This window comes from Periplaneta americana, chromosome 9 (assembly GCF_040183065.1).
Source record: "Periplaneta americana isolate PAMFEO1 chromosome 9, P.americana_PAMFEO1_priV1, whole genome shotgun sequence".
Lineage (NCBI taxonomy): Eukaryota > Metazoa > Arthropoda > Insecta > Blattodea > Blattidae > Periplaneta > Periplaneta americana.
The window spans coordinates 60,419,333-60,440,938 of NC_091125.1; the positions used below are offsets into that span (position 1 = coordinate 60,419,333).

The 21,606-nt window shown below is 36.0% G+C and overlaps 1 long non-coding RNA gene across 1 annotated transcript in view; it reads right to left on the reverse strand.

Moving 5' to 3' along the window:
* Positions 1–481: 481 nt before the first annotated feature.
* The window catches only part of LOC138705655 (uncharacterized), a 202,011-nt gene continuing 180,886 nt past the window's right edge, over positions 482–21,606 (reverse strand). The window contains exon 3 of the long non-coding RNA XR_011333713.1: positions 482–522. This is a non-coding gene — a long non-coding RNA (uncharacterized lncRNA). The remainder of the gene's footprint in view (positions 523–21,606) is intronic.

A 21,606-nucleotide genomic window follows, 5' to 3' on the forward strand; every position in this document is an offset into this window, starting at 1 on the left:
TCGAAAGAGAGACAAATCAAGCACTGCAGATTAATGATGACAAGCGAGCTAAATATGTACCTTGTCTTCCATACCTCAGTGAAAAATATGGCATTTCGCTTTACAACTGGGACGTTGCAGGCTTACTATTTGGAGCGAGGGGTTGTTTACCAAAATGTACATGTAATATTCTTAAATCCTCTAAAATTCTCTTTTATGAGGTTCAGAAGATTGTAATGGAAATTCTGAAAGCCTCTCTTCAAATTTTACACTATCATCTATATATTAACACGTAAATTTTTGTTCTAATGTACAAATCTAATCCGTATTTTTCCCGTTTCATTTCCCTTTATCTTTTATGTCTGTTAATTCCGGATCCCAGTGGTCAACCTCACTTGAGGACGGACGATTTTAAGTCTTAGTAGTAATACAGCATATTTTATCCTCAAAATCTAAAATATGGAGTCAAATGAATGTAGAATTAATAAATAAGTTTACTTACAGTTGAAGTAGCAATCTCTACCACAGAAATTCCCGAACAACCTGCACACACATCAAGAAAACCAACTATTAAATTTAAATTGATATCGTAGCGTCAAAGCATAGGTATAAATGAGTAATATTGTACAGCTTAAACGTAACAAAAAGAGTTTCTAACTTTTTATTATGAAGGATATATTATTACCATTTCATTTTAAGAAGAATTTAAATAAAATATTATGATGTTGCAAAGAATCTAATTTCAGATACAAAAATACAAGTTTTTAACATCCCTGGTATTGAAAAAATTGTTTTAAGTATGTCTTCTTTCAGTCTATGCGCAGCAATCTCTTCCATTGAACGGTCTTTTTCCATTTACATATAATGCACATGAAATACATATAATTTGTTTTGATTTGTATTTCAAAACAGCAACACAAAATGAAATCATACTCGATATAAATTTAGAACATTTCCTTCGTAATTTTTCGTGCTCCACAGAATAAATCGACAAATTAAATAATACAATTCAATGGCAATATACGAACTTGAAATAAGTTTAGGAAAATTTGTTACGTAGTCGTGTTACATGGAATAAATTAGCAAATAATTTTTTTTTTGTCAATTTATAATCTTGGATGTTCCTTCTCTTCTACTGTAAGTTATACCGTTCTCGTCAAAAATGATAATTAGATAACGTCACACGATACACAAGTGAGCAAAACGTCTCTCCACCTCAAAGGATTAGCAAGCAGTCACTAGTTTTAAACTATGAACTAGTTATGCATGAGAAAACAACCACAGAATTGAATAATTTCAAGGAAAAATTGTTCCGGGGCCGGGTATCGATCCCGGGACCCTTCGCTTAGCGCGCGAACGCTCTACCGACTGAGCTATCCCAGGAACTATAAATCGACAAATGAAATCCTAGTTCCTGGGATAGCTCAGTCGGTAGAGCGTTCGCGCGCTAAGCGAAGGGTCCTGGGATCGATACCCGGCCCCGGAACAATTTTTGCTTGAAATTATTCAAACCTGCTTTACAGGGAGCTACTACCTGAAAGCCAGATTTGTATAATCACAGAATTAATTATTCTGAAAACTCCTCCTTGAACGGTTTAATTCCTGTTTATTATTTAACGACAAAGATGTATGCAGTACTTTTGAAAATACGTTTTTACAAATAGAAATTATTGCCAATATAGCTAAAGTTATTTTATATAATTTTCTGCAGAGTTAACGACAGTGCATTTTGTGAATAACGTTAGGTATTATTTTTTGGGATTATAAATAGGTCTAATTTTCTTTGTATATGATGCGGAAAATCAACATTTATCTTATTACTGTAGTTAATAGCAAATAGCGTAATTTATGTATTCTTTATTAATTATAAAGACATAAATTATAAAAGTAAATATCATTTGGTAAATGATAAGAGAACTAATATCATGGTAAAAATCATAAAATATATGAGAATGTATGTCATCTGCGCCACATTTATCTAGTAATAATTAACCACTATTGTATCTCAGTTGGTTAAGGTGCTTGCTGCCGATCCGGAGTTGCGTTCGGGTGCGGGTTCGATTCCCACTTGGGCTGATTATCTGGTTGGGTTTTTCCGAGGTTTTCCCCAACCGTAAGGCAAACGCCAGGTAATCTATGGCGAATCCTCGGCCGCATCTCGCCAAATATCTAGCTTATACCAATCCTATCGACGCTAAATAACCTCGCAACTGATACAGCGTCGTCAAATAACCAAGTAAAAACATCTAGTAATAATTAACTTGTTTACCAAGCCTGTTACATATACCAACAGAGGCTTTAGTAATATTCTGGACGGTAATACTGGTCATATTATAATGGAATAGTAGTAGTGATAATACTGATGGTCGTAGTAAAAGTGAGGTGATGGTAGTAGTTGTAATAGTAGTAGTAGTAGTAGTAGTAGTAGTAGTGCAGGAGGAGTAACACTGATAGTGTGGGTAGTGGTGACTAGTAGTAGTAGTAGTAGTAGTAGTAGTAGTAGTAGTAGTAGTAGTAGTAGTAGTAGTAGTAGTAGTAGCAGTAGTAGTAGTAGTAGCAGCATTAGTAGTAGTAGCAGCAGCAGCAGTAACATGTAACCGTAATTAACTTCCGACATCAACCGAAGACGTTCTCCGTACCCTTCATGGATTTTAAAACTACTATGTCTGGGAACTATCACAGAAGTAAAGGAATGTAAGAATTATTCTCTCATAAATTTCTCACTTGTATGGACCACCTGAAATCGTGAACTCCTAGGGTGAGACCAAATTTCTTAGCTGTTGTTGGTCTTTCAATCTGGTGACTTGTAGGAAAGTACCTAACCTACCTTTGTGCTTTCTCCGAAGTTGAAAATTCACCCATATACGTTCACTCTTCTCACTCTACCTCTCACATAAGCAAGTCCACTAGACCTTAAATATGTAGTGCAAAGTACAAAATTACTCATGTCTACATGCTCCGAAATAATTAACATTAAATACTTGCAAAAAGTTAGATTTCTTATACAAATTGAAACATGTCATGTTGTGCAGAAAATCCTACATTTGAATGAAATGAGCTTCTACTAAGCTGTAATTCATGGTCTAGTAACCATTGTGTATAATGTGTTAGTAGCAGGTTCATTGCCGCCCTTACATCGGTCCCTATCCTAAGCAAGATTAATCCAGTCTCTATCATCATAACCCACCTTCCTCAAATCCATTTTAATATTATCCTCCCACCTACGCCTCGGCATCCCAAAAGGTATTTTTCCCTCCGGCTTCCCAACTAACACTCTATATGCATTTCTGGATTCGCCCATACGTGCTACATGCCCTGCCCATCTCAAACGTCTGGATTTAATATTCATAATTATGTTAGGTGAAGAATACAATGCGTGCAGTTCTGAGTTATGTAATTTTCTCCATTCTCCTGTAAATTCATGCCTCTTAGCCCCAAATATTTTCCTAAGAACCTTATTCTCAAACAACCTTAATCTCTGCTCCTCTCTCAAAGTGAGAGCCCAAGTTCCACAACCATAAAGAACAACGGGTAATGTTTTATAAATTCCAACTTTCAGATCTTTTGACAGACGACTAGATGACAAAAGCTTCTCAACCGAATAATAACAGACATTTCCCATATTTAATTCAGGACAGTATAGCAACAACAACAAAAACAATAATAATAATAATAATAATAATAATAATAATAATAATAATAATGATAATAATAACAATAATAATAATAATAATAATAACAATAATAATAAAAATGGTCCACACCTGTGAAGTAAGGTTAGCGCGTCTGGCCGCGAAACCTGGTGGCCCCGGTTCGATTCCCGGTCGGGGCAAGCTACCTGGTTGAGGTTTTCTCCGGGGTTTTCCCTCAATCAAATATGAGCAAATGCTGGGTAACTTCCGGTGCTGGACCCCGGACTCATTTCACCGGCATTATCACCTTCATCACATTCAGAAGCTAAATAACCTTAGATGTTGATAAAACGTCGCAAAATAACCTACTATAATAATAATAATAATAATAATAATAATAATAATAATAATAATAATAATAATAATTCAGATGATTTTAGAATAAATGTAAGATTTGTTATACAAAGACCTTTGGGGAGGCCGAGACGTAGATGGAAAGATAATATTAAAATGGATTTGAGGGAGATAGGATATGATGGTAGAGACTGGATTAATCTTGCTCAGGATAGGAACCAATGGCGGGCTAATGTGAGGGCGGCAATGAACCTGCGGGTTCCTTAAAAGCCAGTAACTAAGTATACACTGTAATTTACGAGATTGCGAGAGTATGCGACGAATAACTGAAATGAATCCTAATCTTTCAATGCCTAATGTATTAAAAAAAATCACCGCTTTTGTCGGATCACATAACAATTAAACTAAGAGAGTCCGAGTAACGTTGCATAGATCTTTGCTAAACAAATTCCTATCCCTTGTTAAGTGATACGTGCTTCTATATTCTGAAACACACTGCGCCGACTTATTCCACTTTCACGCAAAGTGGTAATACTTTCAGATAAAGAGGAAGCGAGACTAAAAGGTTTATCTTCTCGGTAGAACTCTTACAGAAGAGAACTATCCCGTTTTCTTTTTAAACCATCAAAGCGTCGCAAATAATATATATAATTTTTTTACGATTTGCCATTGTCGTGAACTGTATATAACGATTTTACTTGTCACTTCACTTAAGTTATTGTTAAGAGAGAATAGACTCCACTGTCATTTTTCGAATCATTGATTTCTATGGTAATAATAGCTGGCGATTTAAACGCGAGAAGGAAAAATATAATTTCTGTAATAAAAGGACAATACAGCTTAAAGAAAATCCAGCTCTCTTTAATGTCAGATTATCTATAACGTACACTTATCCAACATACCGTGACATTGATGGAAACACCGGTTCCAAGCCGATGAACATGTTGAACGCTGCTTGGAAACCAGTGGCGTTTCAGAAAAAAAGATATAGAGCACCATGCGATAAGACGTCGATAAATACCTTGTTTTCTGAATTTATAAAATCGAAATACCTACTTTACCATACGGAGTTACACTAGGTTTCCTTATAAATGTGACGATAACATTGTTTTTCAAAGTTTACCCAACTGGGAAGTCTGGAATAATGTAACACGAAGCTCTCAGATCATATTCCATCTCTCAAGCAGCCACATAAAGACAGACTAACAATATTTATCCCTGTCTAGCGGACTATGTGATACGCATTCAACTATATGGTAGACTGGGATATAAATACAACATGTAATATATGCTAACAACAAATACAGTTTCCAGACACGGAAATGAATTTTAAAGTACGTGCGCTAGTGATTATATTATGTGATGAACCATCGTCCTCGGTGGTCTGACGGCCATATTTGCAATGGAATCAGATGTTTACGGAATCAAACACCGCCTAACAAACAAACATTCTGATAGGGGCAGATAAAAAAGTTAAATATTTTTCTTCCACTATGTTAATAAAGTCAAAAGAAGTGCTTAGACAAATTTTGGTCACTCGACCGCAATTACGAGGTCGTCCAGAAAGTGATTTTCCCTGGGGCCGTTAACAGAAAAAAACACAATTGTATAGAATGATTTATTGAAACACATACAGTAATTTTCCCCTATTTGTTAACATATCCCCCCCACTGGAATTGAGGCATTTGTCATACATTGGATCAATTTTTGTATCCTTGTGTCGTAGAAGTCAGCCTCCTAGGATCGGAACCAGCGTTTGACAGTCGTCTGCACCTCTGTGTCGATCCCATGATATGACAAATGTCTCAATTCTGGTGGGGAATATGTTGGAAAGTAGCTCAACATTTGCTGTGTCTGTTGCAATAAATTTTTCCAACGAAATTGTGTTTTCTTTCTGTTAACGGCCCTTGACGAACTTATTTTTTACAGCCCTCGTAATTGCGGTCGAGTGGCCAAAATTTGTATATACACTTCTTTTGACATTATTAACATGGTAAAAGAAAAAAAAATAACTTTTTTATCTGCCTCCATCAGAATGTTTGCTTGTAAGTAGAATAATTTGTTCAGTGACAAAATTCTTAGCATGACTTTGCTCACAAGGAAGTAAACTCTCCCACAGTTCGGTTGCTAGAGCACGACGTAGCACTTTCCGAATTGAGTTAGACTCACCCATGAATGGATGGTTGGTTAATACAGGACGGTGAGTATTCTTGGGTTTTTGCCAATTTCCCTCATTATTAAAAATTTCATTTCATCAGAACTCTCTTTTCCAAGTTTACTCTCAACATTTCATAACATTCCATGTCATCAAACAAATATATTATTAAGAATGATATACGAATTTAGGTGCTGTTAGCCAGATTACTGTAGTGCAGTATGCATAAAAACGAACAGATATTGCGCTTTTATGTAACGTCTAATCTATAAATTCTTAACTGATACAGACATTTTGATTAGAGGTGCCCTTAAAGAAGTACTTCAGGTACATCCAAACGTCCCAAATGGAATAACGTGTACGGAAAGACAGAATAAAGGTTTGGGACTCTTCTGTGCAAAATGGGAAGCGTACCACCACCATATTAACATATGTAAAGTGTTAACACTCTCAAATAATGATCATATATACGCGACAAGAAACCTGGAAGGGGAAATATCTATGTCACTTCAATCACTTGATATCCCACCATCAGATCATCTCAAACATTCTCGCACAATGGCGGAACAAGTTTTGTTACAATATCCCCATGTCATCAAATGTGCAACTTGAAGTACCATAAAGAATAGGTAATATGTGATATTTGTAATATTTATTACCGGTATATTGTAGTTCACAGACAAAGTACATATGAAAATCATTTAAACCCTTAAATTACACACTTTATAATTTTACACATTGATATATTATTATTTAAATACAATTTCTACAATTTAAACATTTAATATACAAAAAAATTTTGTTTTATCTTGCACTTGCGTTTGGTTTAGTGCAAGACTCAACTCATTTTAGTATGTCCTTACAATTAGTATTTGTTCATCTTCCTAAGTTGTACTTCACGTTTCAATCTGCTATGTGCAGCTAGCATATCTAAATCGTCTCTTATTCTAGTATTTTCCATAATTTTACATCTATAACACAAAAACAAGCGTTAAACATATTTGTTTAATAATCATTATTCTTATTTATTTATTTTATTTATTTATTTATTTATTTGTTTGTTTATTTACTTATTTATTCATTCATTCATTCATTCATTCATTCATTCATTCATTCATTCATTCATTCATTCAATTCTAGCTATTTCCTTTGTTCTTTCCAGTTAATTTTTTTTTTGTCAAAAAAGATATAAATCTAATTGCTTTGTAACTTTGTGTTATTATTATTCATAAGTTTTCTTATAGCTATTTCTTTATTTATTTGTAGGAACTTTTCTTTTATAAATTTCATACGTATATCTTTTGTTTTTTGACATTCAAAAACGATGTAAATGTCATCTTCTCTCCGTCCACATAATGGGCACGTGCCTTGAGGTATATTATAAAGAATAGGTGTATGTGTGTGTGGCCAGGATTCTTATATTCAAACCTCTTCTTTTCATATTCATCTCAAAATTTCAATATTAATTTGTGTTTCAACTTCCTGTTCACGAAATTTAACAATGTAATATAATCCAGTTAAACAAAATCTGGAAATTAAAATCTAAAATTATACTTATTATTCCAATATTTTATTTACTTACTTACTGACAGGAGAAAATAGTCCTTACGTAATTCATTTCAAGTCACAGAGAAGTCCTTTACTGTGATGCAAGAAGTGTTAAGTAATAGATACGAATGATTTAATATCTCCAAAATATCTTCCGATTCTGAAAAAGAGTGCGACGTTATCAGTTTGAATGTTACAATAACAATCAAAGTGTTTTTGTTACACCATATTAACATCATCACCATCTTCACAGTCACCGTCGTATGATCATCTTTGTCATCATCATTCGCTGCAGTTTCAACAGATTCATTCTGTAACTTCAGAAGTCGTCTTACTTCCGGCCTGTAAGTAAAAATGTGTTTTGACCATGTGTATTGAGGCATTCAAACGGTGTGATTTTTCCATTTCCGTCCATATTTATTGGGCCAACTGATGACTGAAGTGACGTGAAGTTTCTTTTAAATGTAATAGGGTAATTATTATTAAATTTGTACTAAACTTTATACCCATTTACTCATTTGGCCAAACTGTGACTACGTCCTGCACGTAAAAAATTTGTATTTTTTTTTTTCTTTTTGGTGGAGGTTATATACTAGCATAATATTTAAAGATGCTCTATGCAATAGTGAGCACATGACTTTGTACCTGTCACAAAGCTTCACCTCTAGGAATGAAGCGCGAAAGCTTTAGTTTAGCGTTACCTTCGGTACACCGTGGAAGGCATTACAGCTACAGCTACAGTACAGTACATAGCACTGCGTGGTTATGATAGTGGAAAAATAGAATTACAGTAGGAGAAACGGGAGTACTCCTAAAAAACCAGGCATCGTGTTTGCTCACAAGTTCCATTTGGATTCAACGAAATTTTTACCCGGTTAAATAGTAGGAAAACCTATGCTCTAGCGGTCTAAAAAATTTTAAAGTGTAAAAGTATTCTCTCAGTTTTTCCTATTTTTAAAGAATTATACATTGTTTTAAATTATACTAGTAGTCCTATTTTTAAAACTTGTAAGAATATGAAATACTCCTCGAGAAAATCGAACTTTTCTAGATGATAACTTTCCTGGGCCTAGAAATATGGCATAAAAGTAGAAATAAAACAGTGATAAGGAATAAATCTTTCAATAATTATTGTATTTTTAACGCAGACCTAAAGAAATAAAAAATAATCAAATTTGTTCATTCAAGAATCGTTCATTTCGCAATTCTTTCATAACTTTAGATAAATTTTATGCAATCTCATATTCTTACGAGGATGAGTACGCTACTTCTATGGCGAATATGGCGTATTCCATGAATTAAATGACCATGAAGTCCCGAATTTGATACTGACGTCTAAGTTCTGCATTCAGATATTTCACCATGAAAGATTGCACGAAATGATGTGTATTACCAATGGAGAAATATGGGACAAATCCAAGCATCTTAGAGTACTCACACGAGTCCATTGTGATTGATTTTATCGATTGATTTCACGAGGGCTGGATTCGGGATGGATCATTGTACTTAGTTCCTTAGCCCATGCATTGCACGCCCTATTATGTGATGATTGTGTAAATCTGACGGATGACATTCGTGAATCCGGCGTTGACAGGGATCCATTCTTTCTGAGCCCTGCAGGTAAGATCTCATCAATTACTGAGAAGCTCGTACGCAGAGTTCGTAGTCTTAAGGCTTTAGAACATAGATCAGCATCGGAAACCTTTACTATACCCAGATGTCACCCCACACTAATTTTGCTATTACAGTAATAGATGAAATGGGGGAAGGAAATTGGAGAGTATTAGTGGAATTGAAACAGGGAACGGGAGTATCCCAAGAAAGCCCTCTTCGTCGTCTGCTTTGTCCACTACAAATACCACTCAAATCTAGCCGGGAGATTGAACCCAGGCCGCCTAGTACTGTAGCCACAGATGCAGCAAGTCCATCGTGTTATGTCAAATGTTTTCTGTGTGGAAAAATTGATCGGTAAAATTTTCCTGGAGTCCTCTTATGCAAGGGCAGAATTATTTTATTTGCTATAAATGTAGTAGTAGTAGGTTTATTTTGCCTGGCAGAGTTAAGGTCATGAGGCCTTCTCTTCCACTCAACCAGGTTTCAATAATATACATGAGATACAAAATTTGAATACAAAACAACACAAAAGAAAATACCTTACAAATTACATAAAATATAGTAGGAAATTACAATAGACAAGATCAGTTACATAATATATAAAATAAAGTAGAAAATTACACATAATCAAAATCAGTTACATAACGTAAGGGGAATACACACACACACACACATACACAATTTATAAGACCTAAAATGCCCGAGACAAATTGGACGATTAATTTACTTGAGATATATTATTCAGTTAATATACTAATTGGAGAATACATATGGGTGACAAGAAATAAAATGTTGATTAGCAAAGTCCTACTAAATGGCATACAAACACAAATGATTAAGTAATATATGAAGATAATAAAAAAAGAGAAGAGAAAAAAAAAAGAAGAAGAGAGAGGAGAAAAAAAATAACTTGGTCATTTAAGACTATTTAGAAACTTCCGCAAGAGTCTAGTTCTGTTCATTAAAGACATTTCTAAGTAGAGTGTACTTAAAAGATTTTAGACTCCGACTGCTCCTGATTTCCTGTACGAGTGTCTCACAGTTTCACTTCCCTCCCGAATGAAGTCATCCTAAAAATCCGTCGCTCTTGACTAGGTATGGACCAGCGAATTTCGGCTGCACAGTGACTGACGACGTGCAAGTTAGTACGATGCGGCAAGAGCAAGACGCACGCATATTAGTCGTTCCGTTCTATCAATGTAAACTGCGTGATATTGAGACAGGCTCTATTTTTCTCGTCGCGGCCTGCGTCACAATAAATAATGAGTTGTTTTGACGTGCTCGAGCATGGCAGCGTGTAACACGGGCTTGGGTGTGGTCTGGTCATACGAATCCGGGTATGGTACTACCGCACCGCGGATACAACGACCTCTAAAAATATGGATTGAGAATGTGGAAATGACAAGTGGCCATTTGACACGTGTAATGCAGCGAAGTCGGTGGCAGCCAGCGCTCCTTCCCGGCAGCCATTTTCCAAGTTTACATGCCTTCCTTGTTCTACTTTTTTTATTTTTTTCGCACAGGTTTGTTACCTTCCCACATACATGCATAATGCATACATATATACCATGCATACATACAGTACATACATACATAACATAACATAACGTAACATAACATAACATAACATAACATACATACATAGGGTAAAGTTGTCTAATTTCGTGATACTCCTAATTTCGTGATACGTTTTTTTTTTTTCATTGAACGTCACGGGATTGGGTAGCTTGCTATGAAGTTCACCGATGTCTCAAAAATAGGCGATAGATGCACTCTTTCGAGAAAGATGTCTGGCGCTATGGTCGAAAGGCAAAGCTTTGACTGACATTCAATTTTAAAAAAGTATTACGGGAATAGGCAACTTTACCCTACACATACACACATACATACATACATACATACATACATACATACATACATACATACATACATACATACATACATACACACACATGGATACATACATACAAAGACTCAAATTTTCACAACAAAATAACAAACCTACATACGCCTATAGAGTGACAGAAACGAGGCATAATGTCTTATATTTGCAAACATACAGGCAGCAAGGCATGTAGTATTACCTTTACTGTAATGGGACATGCTGTTCAACTAATATTAAAAAATACATACATACATGCATACATACATACATACATACATACATACATACATTACATACATACATTACATACATTACATACAGTACATACATACATACATACATACATACATACATACATACATACATACATACATACATACATACATACATACATACATACATACATACATACATACATACATACATACATTCTACTTTACACTCTACATACATACATGTTGATGTCATACGCGTCTTTACGATCATTATTCTGCCTGTGGTGAATACTTTTACTGTGTTATTTAACGACGCTGTAACAACCACTACATTGCTTAACATTGATACAATTTGTGTTAGTGAGATATTGTTTGACGAGATAAGGTCGAGGATTCGTCATGTGATTATCTGACATTAGTTTTACATTACGGAAAACCCTTGGAAGAATTCCAATTCTGTAATCAATCCAAGTGGGCATCGAACCCACGTACGAGTGCAGCTCGCGATCGGAAGGTACTCCTACAACCTAAGATACATCGGAGGCTCCGTAGTGAAGAAATGACTGAAATTCATCTAAAGTCTGAATGCAGAGCACAGTCGTATATAAGCCTACATACGTATATGAAGAGTCCACTGCAAGAATGATGGATGTCACTTTCTTGTCGAAAATGAACCAAGACTGTCAATGCATAGCTTAAGACATATAGAATGTACATAGAGAGTTATATGGCATCAACACTGATAGTAATTGCCCAGTAATGATCGGAAAATCACAGTTAAGCTTTGAGCGCTAAGCATTTCAAACTTTCAATTGCTTCTCCTGCAAAATGTATTCCAAATGACATCCATCATTCTTGCAGTGGACTCTTCATATGTTAAAGCATGGGTGGTTCTTTATCTTATTGAACTGATACATACATAATGATAAAAAATGATCAAGGATTGGCTCCGTACGTTCCCAGAGCCTTCCACTATTAAGAATTGAATCACTGCTCGCTGGTCACCTTGGCAGATATAGGATTATAACTAGCGATGTTATAACAGAAGCCTGACTTATTCACACTTCCTGTATATTATACTGTGGAACCAAACTGTTCTGAACTGCTAACACAAGGAGACAATCACACCACATTACCATGTGATCACACCTCATGAACTCATGGACAGCAGATTATGTGAGCTGAGGAAAATGAGTTTCATTTCATCATGTATCACATAATTTTACAATTTTCACGAATGTTGTAATAAGATTATCCACGAGTTGTATACAACACTTTATGGCATCTTAGCATTATAAATTATAGGGAAGAAATTATGAAAGAAATTCAATTCGGAATCCATAGCTGACAAATTGTCTTCATATGTTCGTATCGATTAGTTGCGCCTGGCATTGACATTGAGTAAAGAGGAAAATGGATGACCTTGCAGGTTATGTTACAAATGTTCCTTTATTTTGTTAATATAGTTTCTCTGAACTACAGAACTTTTTTATGTGATATTACGAAAGTGATATAAAATTGTTAAAAATTGAAAATAAATAATACGTTAACTTTTGTCCTGCATTTCATTTCTTGTTACGTCCCGCTTAGAAGCGATAACCAAGATAGCAAGCGTTCCGGTATTACGTCATAGCAAATACGCCATTGCTTTTATCGGCACGCGTGCTATAATAAGCCGATTACGCACGATTTTCGATGTATTAACAATCTCTTTATAATGCTAGGATGGCATAAAATAATATTATTATGTTCTTGTCGGTGTAAATACTACTATATTTCATTTAATTTACATATTTCCGGGGTGAAATGACTGGTAGATCGTGAACATAAATATTCTGTTCAGTAGATTATTACAAAAGGCTGTAGATACACAGACGATCGGAAAGAAATAGATAAAAAATAACTTATTATAAGTATCAAGATGTTTTCAATCGGTTTCTAACACACTGTATCAAATACTAGTTTATCTAGCATAGTTATAATTGGTTGACAAGGAGATAATATGGTATTCGGCGTATGAGACCAAGAATTTATCATGGGATTATGCTAAGATTACTGACGGTAGCTTCATTTTGGGAATACCTCTGGGAAAAAGAACCAGGTAATTAGCCCGAAAAGGATTCGAACCAAGTATCGAATCAGAGATACTGAAACGAAACTTTTCGTAAAAATTACAAATAAGGTCTTTTTTTTTATTTTCATAATAATTCTCTATTTTTAGACGCAAAAATTTATCCTTTAAAACCGTTTTTGTGAGTGCTTTGTGGCCTATAAAATATCGTTTTTTTCCTATCGTAAACAGAGTAACAATCTACATACCTCCGTGCCTTTGTGTGTCTTCACGGAATGATGCAGTCAGTTCCTACTTACTGTACTTAGTTTATGTATCATAGCGTTCTTCGTAGGCGATTAAATAAGCAGAAGGAAATGGAATGTGGCTATAATAGAACCATGAAGACATGTCGAACCAGAAATACACAAGCGAACGTAACGGACGAATGAACAGAAATGTAAGAGGAAGAGGATATCGGCTGTCTCAACAGCGTTTTCCCGCACACGGATATAAAGACAAAATAACCAAATGCACAGCACATTGCGTAGGTTATAGACTTGCTCCTTCTTCTTTACTTTAATAATCTCTTTATTACTTAATTAAAATGGTAGTATATCTAGCTGTAACACCAAATAACTCTGGTTAGATTCCCGGTAAAAAGAGTGAAAACTATTTCCTTACTATCTGCCCTTAGCGTGTATCTTTTGCCTCGTAATTGACCACTCAGCGCTATAGATGTTAATGTAGGCCTATAAGGTTATTTTTTCCTGCACACCGATATAAAGAGAAAATTAACCACATGCACAGCATATTGCGTAGGTTTAAAAGTACCGAAACATATTTCAGGTTGTGTGCAGCCACGCATATAGATCATCTCATCTCTATTGCACTATGTCTTCTGCGTATAGGCCTACTATACTCTGTTCTCATAAACAACTCAAATGTGGATGTATGACTTTTGTAACTACATAACGTACAGCAATACGCACAATAAAGAAGCAGTCACTCTGCTGCAGTCCAGAAATTTAGAAATGACTGACGTCGCGAGATGTGGAAGAAGAAATATTGTGCAAATATGTACACCAATCCGCAGAAGTCATAATAGTTATTAAAGCAAAAATTAAAAGTGTTCTTAAAACGAATTATGGGTTTAATATGATGTGCCATATACGAAATGCACTATTAGATTCAGAGAGCTGGTATTCACTTGGTGATACAATAAGGAATACCAGTACTGTATCATATTTCAGATTAGCTACAGTTACGTCTTGTGACGTAGAACGAACATTTTTAGGGCACAAATATTATTTTTCTGAACATAGAAATGAATACTGTGTCCACACTAAATATTATTTTTCTGAACATAGAAATGAATACTGTGTCCACACTAAAAGTATACAGAAATGACAGCTTATATCGTAACTTGGATAAGTTTTATTAAATAAATTTCTTCTGTATTGTACAAAGTAACTGAAAAAGTTTTCATTTCCACTAGTACACTTCAACATGAGCAACATTTATAGCTCGACAGGTACCACGATACTCAACCTCTCGCCAGGTGTTCACCAATATATCAGGTGTTATAAGCTCAACTGCTTGAATGAAACGCCGTCTCAAATCAATCAAATTACGAACTTTTCTGCCGTACACAAAATTTTTAATAAATCTCCACGCAAAATAATCTAAATGAGTTAAATCCGGGGATCTAGGAGGCCAGGAAGTTGGCCCACCTCTTCCAACCCAATTTCTTGGGAAGGTTACATCCAAAAACGTTTTAACATTTCGATGGAAGTGTGGTGGAGCACCATCTTTCTGAAATGTTAAACCTGGCGGAAATTGTGGAATAGCAAAGTTCTCCAGCATATCAAGGTACATGATTTACGTGGGTTTCTAGCAAATGATTCACGCACCTGATCCACAGTCATTTCGACCACATACTTTTTAGAATGTTTCCGTTGTATTTGAAATCAAGCGTCCATTATCTCGTAGAGTTCTATTCCACTAGTAAATAGATTTTCACGTAGGAGGATCCACATTCCATTCCCTCCGTATGCGACGCTTAATACACGTAACTGAATTCAATTCTGCAAACCAGAGCACACATTTAACTTTTTGCTGTACCGTCCACATCTCTATTGACAAGGAACTAGACTGATACATGCAAATTTTCTTTCATGCAACAATACGCTTGAAACGAAACATTTCACACAACAACGGCCATCTAACAATAAACTTGAAACAAGACATTGCACACAACGGACACGGAAAAGGTATGAAACGAAATCTTGGAGAGTTCTTCTATTGATTGAGCTTTATCTTAAGGAATTATAATATACGGTTGTGAAATTATAAGCTATTATTTCTTAGTGTGGACACGGTGTATATTTTTGATACACTGAAAATGTACATTACTACTTTTTATTCTGTAAGTAGATATATAGTCCAAGCTCACATAACTTAACAGTTTTGTGTCGAACTCCTTACCTCTGCGTAGGTTATAGACGTGATCCTTCTTGTTTACTTTAATCCTCTCTTTATTTCTTAATTAAAATTGTAGCCTTTCTAGCTGTAACGCCAGAGGTTTTGGTTCGATTTCCTGTAAAAAGTGAAGGATATTTCTTTACTATCGGCCCTAAGCGTGTATATTTTGCGTAGTAATTGACCACTAAGCCGTTTTAATTGTTAATGTAGGCCTATAATTTTAGTTTATAATCCTCACATGGGTGCGGACAAACAGGGCTAAATACTAAATCATTCATGATGATGATAATGATGATGATGATGATGATGATTTTGGTACGAAGGAGGGGCCCGAATGCTAGTTCTGAGCACCTAGTGAGTTTATTGTGTCTTACCGCTTCTAGGTTCAGAATAATTTTTGAAGCCGAATTATCGCCTTTTTTTTTTTTTTTTTGTAAATATTATACTCAGCTGTGTGGTGTCATCTGTCAATTAAATCTACACGTGTTCATGTTCCGGTTGAGTCCCACCAAAGTGCTCTTCCTCCTGCCAGCCAGAAATCATGTGTCTCCTCAGACTGATGCTATTTGTACGACAGTCCAAATATTATATGAGACCACACCGTTTTGAGTGAACATTATTGAAGTGATGATACTGATATGGAAAGCGGTGCGGCGGTTGAATGATGGAGAAAAACTGGAGAACCTTTAGTTAAACCACAAGGAACACTGGTTTTGTCTACCACATAAGGATCGGAGTAATAAATTCTGCCGATTTCAACAGTTTATTTCTTGGACAGAGTGTAACAAAAAATTCTAATACCATATTAGTCACAAATGAATACAGTACTCCAACCAGGAGAAAGTCTCAGGAGAATGAGAAGCAGCGGGGTAATGCTGTGAATGAATGTTGATATCATAAGTCACACACGCATCTCCATTAGCTAACTCTCATTTTAATCCCTCCATACAGGAAATAACATACGCAAGAGAGCACATGTTTTTCGAACTGACGTTATAACGGTAATATTATCTATCTACTTCGCTCCAACAGATGACGCAATAGTAAGCACATTCCTTTCACGGTTAATCTCCTGGTTGGAGAACTGTGCCCTTGTCAATAAAAAAAATCCCTTAAATGTTCACACTGTTTTACTCGATACGTACCATTCTTACAATTCTGACTTTTACTCCTATCATTAGAAAAACTGATAAGGAATGATTTAACCATTCTGAAATTTATAAAATAATGGGCGGTTTTCTTGCAAATTACACTAAAAGATTAACACGTATCGTCATTTCCTACGCGTCGTAAATCTACTGCAGTTTAAGGGGAACGCTGCTCTTCAGACCGAGTGCGTGTGAGCCGGAGATGCACTGTTGCCAAACTATGCAGAATTTCAGCCTAATTTTATAATTAACCACGAACTTAATTACAAAACGCATTATAGGTTTTTTTAATTTATTTCAAAGCATTCTATTGCCCCTTTCAATCTGGACAATTATATCACTTCCGCTGGTTTCCGAACACGGCTCAGCTGTCATATCATCTTATCCAACTGAGCTTCTAAAATGGTATGATGACGCTGTAGATTTATTTAATTTTGTCTTTATTTTCTCATTATATGAGCAACAAAAATAAATTACTGTGTTATTTTAAAATATCATGTAGGCCTATTTAGAGATTTTCGCTAAAATTTCTTTTCATCGATAATACACAAAACGCGTTTTATTTTTGCAGCAAATTCTCTGCCTCTCTGTCTGTAAGCATCGATTTTCCCTAAACTATTGTACAGATACTGATCACATGCATTGCTCGCAGTTAATGATGCGGTAATGCAAATGAATTATAATTATGTTTAAGTAACCCAAATTACAGTATATTTAATAGTAACAAAAATGGCGACTTATTAGATATCTAATATAATTTTATTCGTTAATTCCTTTCTCATGTAGACTCCAAATAAACAAGTAGATAAGTGCGTTCCCGAGACATTTATATCAGAATTATTGCCTATAGAATTGTCTTGAATTTATTGAAAAATAGGGACAAATGTCCACGCTATAGACGAGATTAAAAGTGAAGATCTCGAGATTCACGCAACAATATATACAACGCGACAAAAAATATGATAATGCATATGATGATAATGGTTATAATTTTGATGAGTTGACATATTGATTTTTATAAGTTAAACACAGTCCTATTTCCAAAATTATTTTCCCGCCTGTCTAATATCTTTCTCATATTAACTGAACGCGTGCTGTATGCCTTCTCAACATCGATAAATAAACTGACAGCTGAGGCGCAATATTACATGAAAGATTTATTTTCCACGTAATTCCACGGACAGCAGTTCATTAACCTCCGATATGACTACGGGCAAAAATTTCTCACTTTAGTTAAATAATCAACTTCATGTTACCGAATGTACTAGAATAAGACAACTCTATCCATTATAGGGCAGGATGTGGGATGCAATCTGAGAAGCATAAATAAGTCAGAGGTCATCTCCCCTTACCAACGATGTTTTCTATATTTTTTTTTATTATGTGAAGCCACACCCGTTGGGAAGGGTGGGAGATTTGGAGAGGTAAGCGACAATCTCCCCTCCCCTTTCCAGTCTTCCCATTCCTCTCCTGTTTAAGAAAAATAAAAGACTGCCGCTGAAACTCGATTTGGCAAACTTGAAAGAAGTCGAAAATGTAACCAGTCAAGAGCCACCTTTTAGTTTTCGTCTTGAAATCAATTTACGATGTAGACCAACACAATCACCTGACCCGCCCTTTAGTAACACCTTAAGAAAGTTCCTTTTTATGAATACGCAGTAAATAATCTATCAAATGCAGCTATGTTTTCTCCCTGCCATTATCGTACATCAGAGATTTCTCAAGCGGGTGTGTTAAAGAAATTTTAACGATTATTCCTGCAACGTCATATACAGTAAATATAGGAATACTCAAAATTCTAGATACTGTACAATCCTTTTATATACTGAATCGTGAATTGAAAAGAAAAAAAGAAGTTAATGAACTTAGTGCCATCAAAGTTGCAGATATTAACGTAGAGTGAAATTTCAATATGATGCTAAAGATAACAAAACAAAAACAATAATAACAGCAACAATAATAATAATAATAATAATAATAATAATAATAATAAATTAGATTTTTCTCCTTTACGCCTACTTACACTGCCTACCATATTAAAAGGTAAAGGTAAAGGTATCCCCGTCACACGCCATGAAGGCACTTGGGGAGCATGGAGGTAGAGCTCCATGCTTTCCATGACCTCGGCAATAGAATGAGGTGGTGTAGTCGGCACCACGCTCTGACCGCCTTTTACCCCCGGGAAAGACCCGGTACTCAATTTTATAAGAGGCTGAGTGAACCTCGGGGCCGTTCTGGAAGTTTGGCAATGAGAAAAATCCCGTCACCACTTGGGATCGAACACCGGACTTTGCCTACCATATTAGTATAAGACAAGACATTTTTAAAACTTGTTACTGAATAGGCTATGAACAAAGGAAGAAGTATGCTTGTGTTTCACAATTTCAGCTGTGTATTAAGAACAAAAATTTACATAAAATATTGGGATGATCGTGACTGCAGGATAAGCTATGGAAGGATTATCTTAAAATGATAATCTCCAAATACAAAAGTGGTAGAAGCCGAGGAAGAACCTTCACAAGATTAAGTAACAAAAATATTAAAATAAAATTAATATAACACAACTTAATTCAATACAATTTCATAAATGATTAACTGGTGGAAATTGGAGAGGAGAGGAGAGGAGAGGAGAGGAGAGGAGAGGAGAGGAGAGGAGAGGAGAGGAGAGGAGAGGAGAGGAGAGGAGAGGAGAGGAGGTAATTATTCTTTTACAATTTGACCTAAGCCTAAAAGATAATGTAATATATATTGTGACAGCGACGTGAGATTCGAACTCACGACCAGCGTCCCGCATGAAAGCAGATCGCACAGGCTGCACGGAACATTGAGTGACGTCGCGCGGTGGAGAGAAGAGAGAGGGTGTATTACGTCACGCGACGAGTTTGCGCGCGCATCTGGTGCTGGTAGAGAGGAGAGGGCTCTGGATTTCTCTGGAATGCCATCTCTAGAGACGGGTGGAACCTTCGAGGCTACGTCGCTGTAGTTATAAATTACGGTCGCGAAGTAACGACAGCAGTTTCAGAGTTTTTCCAGTTTGCAGTTTTCAGTTATTAAGTCAGTGAGTAAGCCAGAGCAAGCAAGCCAGACTTGTGTGCCGGAGTTCGACTCGAGTGTGCGTCCGCATCTGCGTCAGCATCCGAAGGCCTGAGTTCGAGTGCAGTGGACCGCAGTTGGAGGGACCTGAGTTCGAGTGCAGTGGACCGCAGTTGGAGGGACCCGAGTTCGAGTACAGTAAACTGTCTCTGAAGGTCTGTGGTTCGAGATACCGTGAACTCGAGTGACTGAGATAGAAGAACTGTGAACTGAGAACTGGTAGTTCTGATTTGTAAATAGTGCTTTGTAAATATTAGTTAAGATTAACAGTTCATTGTTGTGCGTAATAGTCCAAGTAAATTGTCATTGTCGTCGGTGGAGTGCTATAACGAATACTGTGTTGAGTGAAGATCCAATTGTTGACAAGAGCGTTTAAGGTGAATTGTAGAAAGGAATTATTGTTGTGACGAATAAATTACATTGTTGTTACTAATAAAACTCACAATATAGTCCACATCTGTGGAGTAACGGTTAGCGCGTCTAGCCGCGAAACCACGTGGCCCGGGTTCGATTCCCAGTCGGGGCAAGTTACCTGGTTGAGGTTTTTTCCGGGGTTTTCTCCTCAACCCAATATGAGCAAATGCTGGGTAACTTTCGGTGTTGGACCCCGGACTCATTTCATTGGCATTTTCACCTTCATCTCATTCAGACGCTAAATAACTTAAGATGTTGATAAAGCGTCGTAAAATAACCTACTGAAAAAAAAAATATATATATATATATATATATCACAACTGAACATAAAGAGTAGGATTGATTATTGTTTTTTTACAATAGGATCAAAGTGATAAGGTAAAGAAAGAAACTATATTTTATAATAAAATTGGTCCTAAGAGATGGCTTGGTAGTCTGCACAGGGAGAGGGCACACATCGGTAGTGCTCCGCGCTGCCACCCACGTCCTCGCCTTGTACGACGTCACAGAGTTTGATGAATGCACTTTATCCCAGGTGTGTAAGAGAATCCCGGAGACTTACGAGGGCAGCCATAGAGATCCCGACCATTTATCTCAACAGTCATGTACATCACGTTTACCTGTTGAAATTTAGATAAGTTCCACATGTGCTGTTTGTACTTGCGTCGGCTTCGCTTAAACTCACAAGCAGTTTTATTGTTTTATACTGTGTCATGTGTTTGTTTTAAACAATTCAAACTGCTTCTAACTGCACGTGCAACATTATAACGTATGTGGAATCTCATTCTCACTTTTTCTCTTCGTTTTCAACTTTTGTTGTTGTTTTGTACGCACTTCTATAAGATAAAATTAAGTACTTTATTAAGAATTCGCAGATTCGAAATTTAGAACCATTCTATGCGTAACCTACAAAACTTATTACCACTATTACTGCTGTCCCAAAACTACTGCATAATATACTGTAATGCTTCAGAACGGCTTTGAATTCACTCAGTATCTTGTAAAACATAGAAGCGGCTGTTACCCGGAAGCATA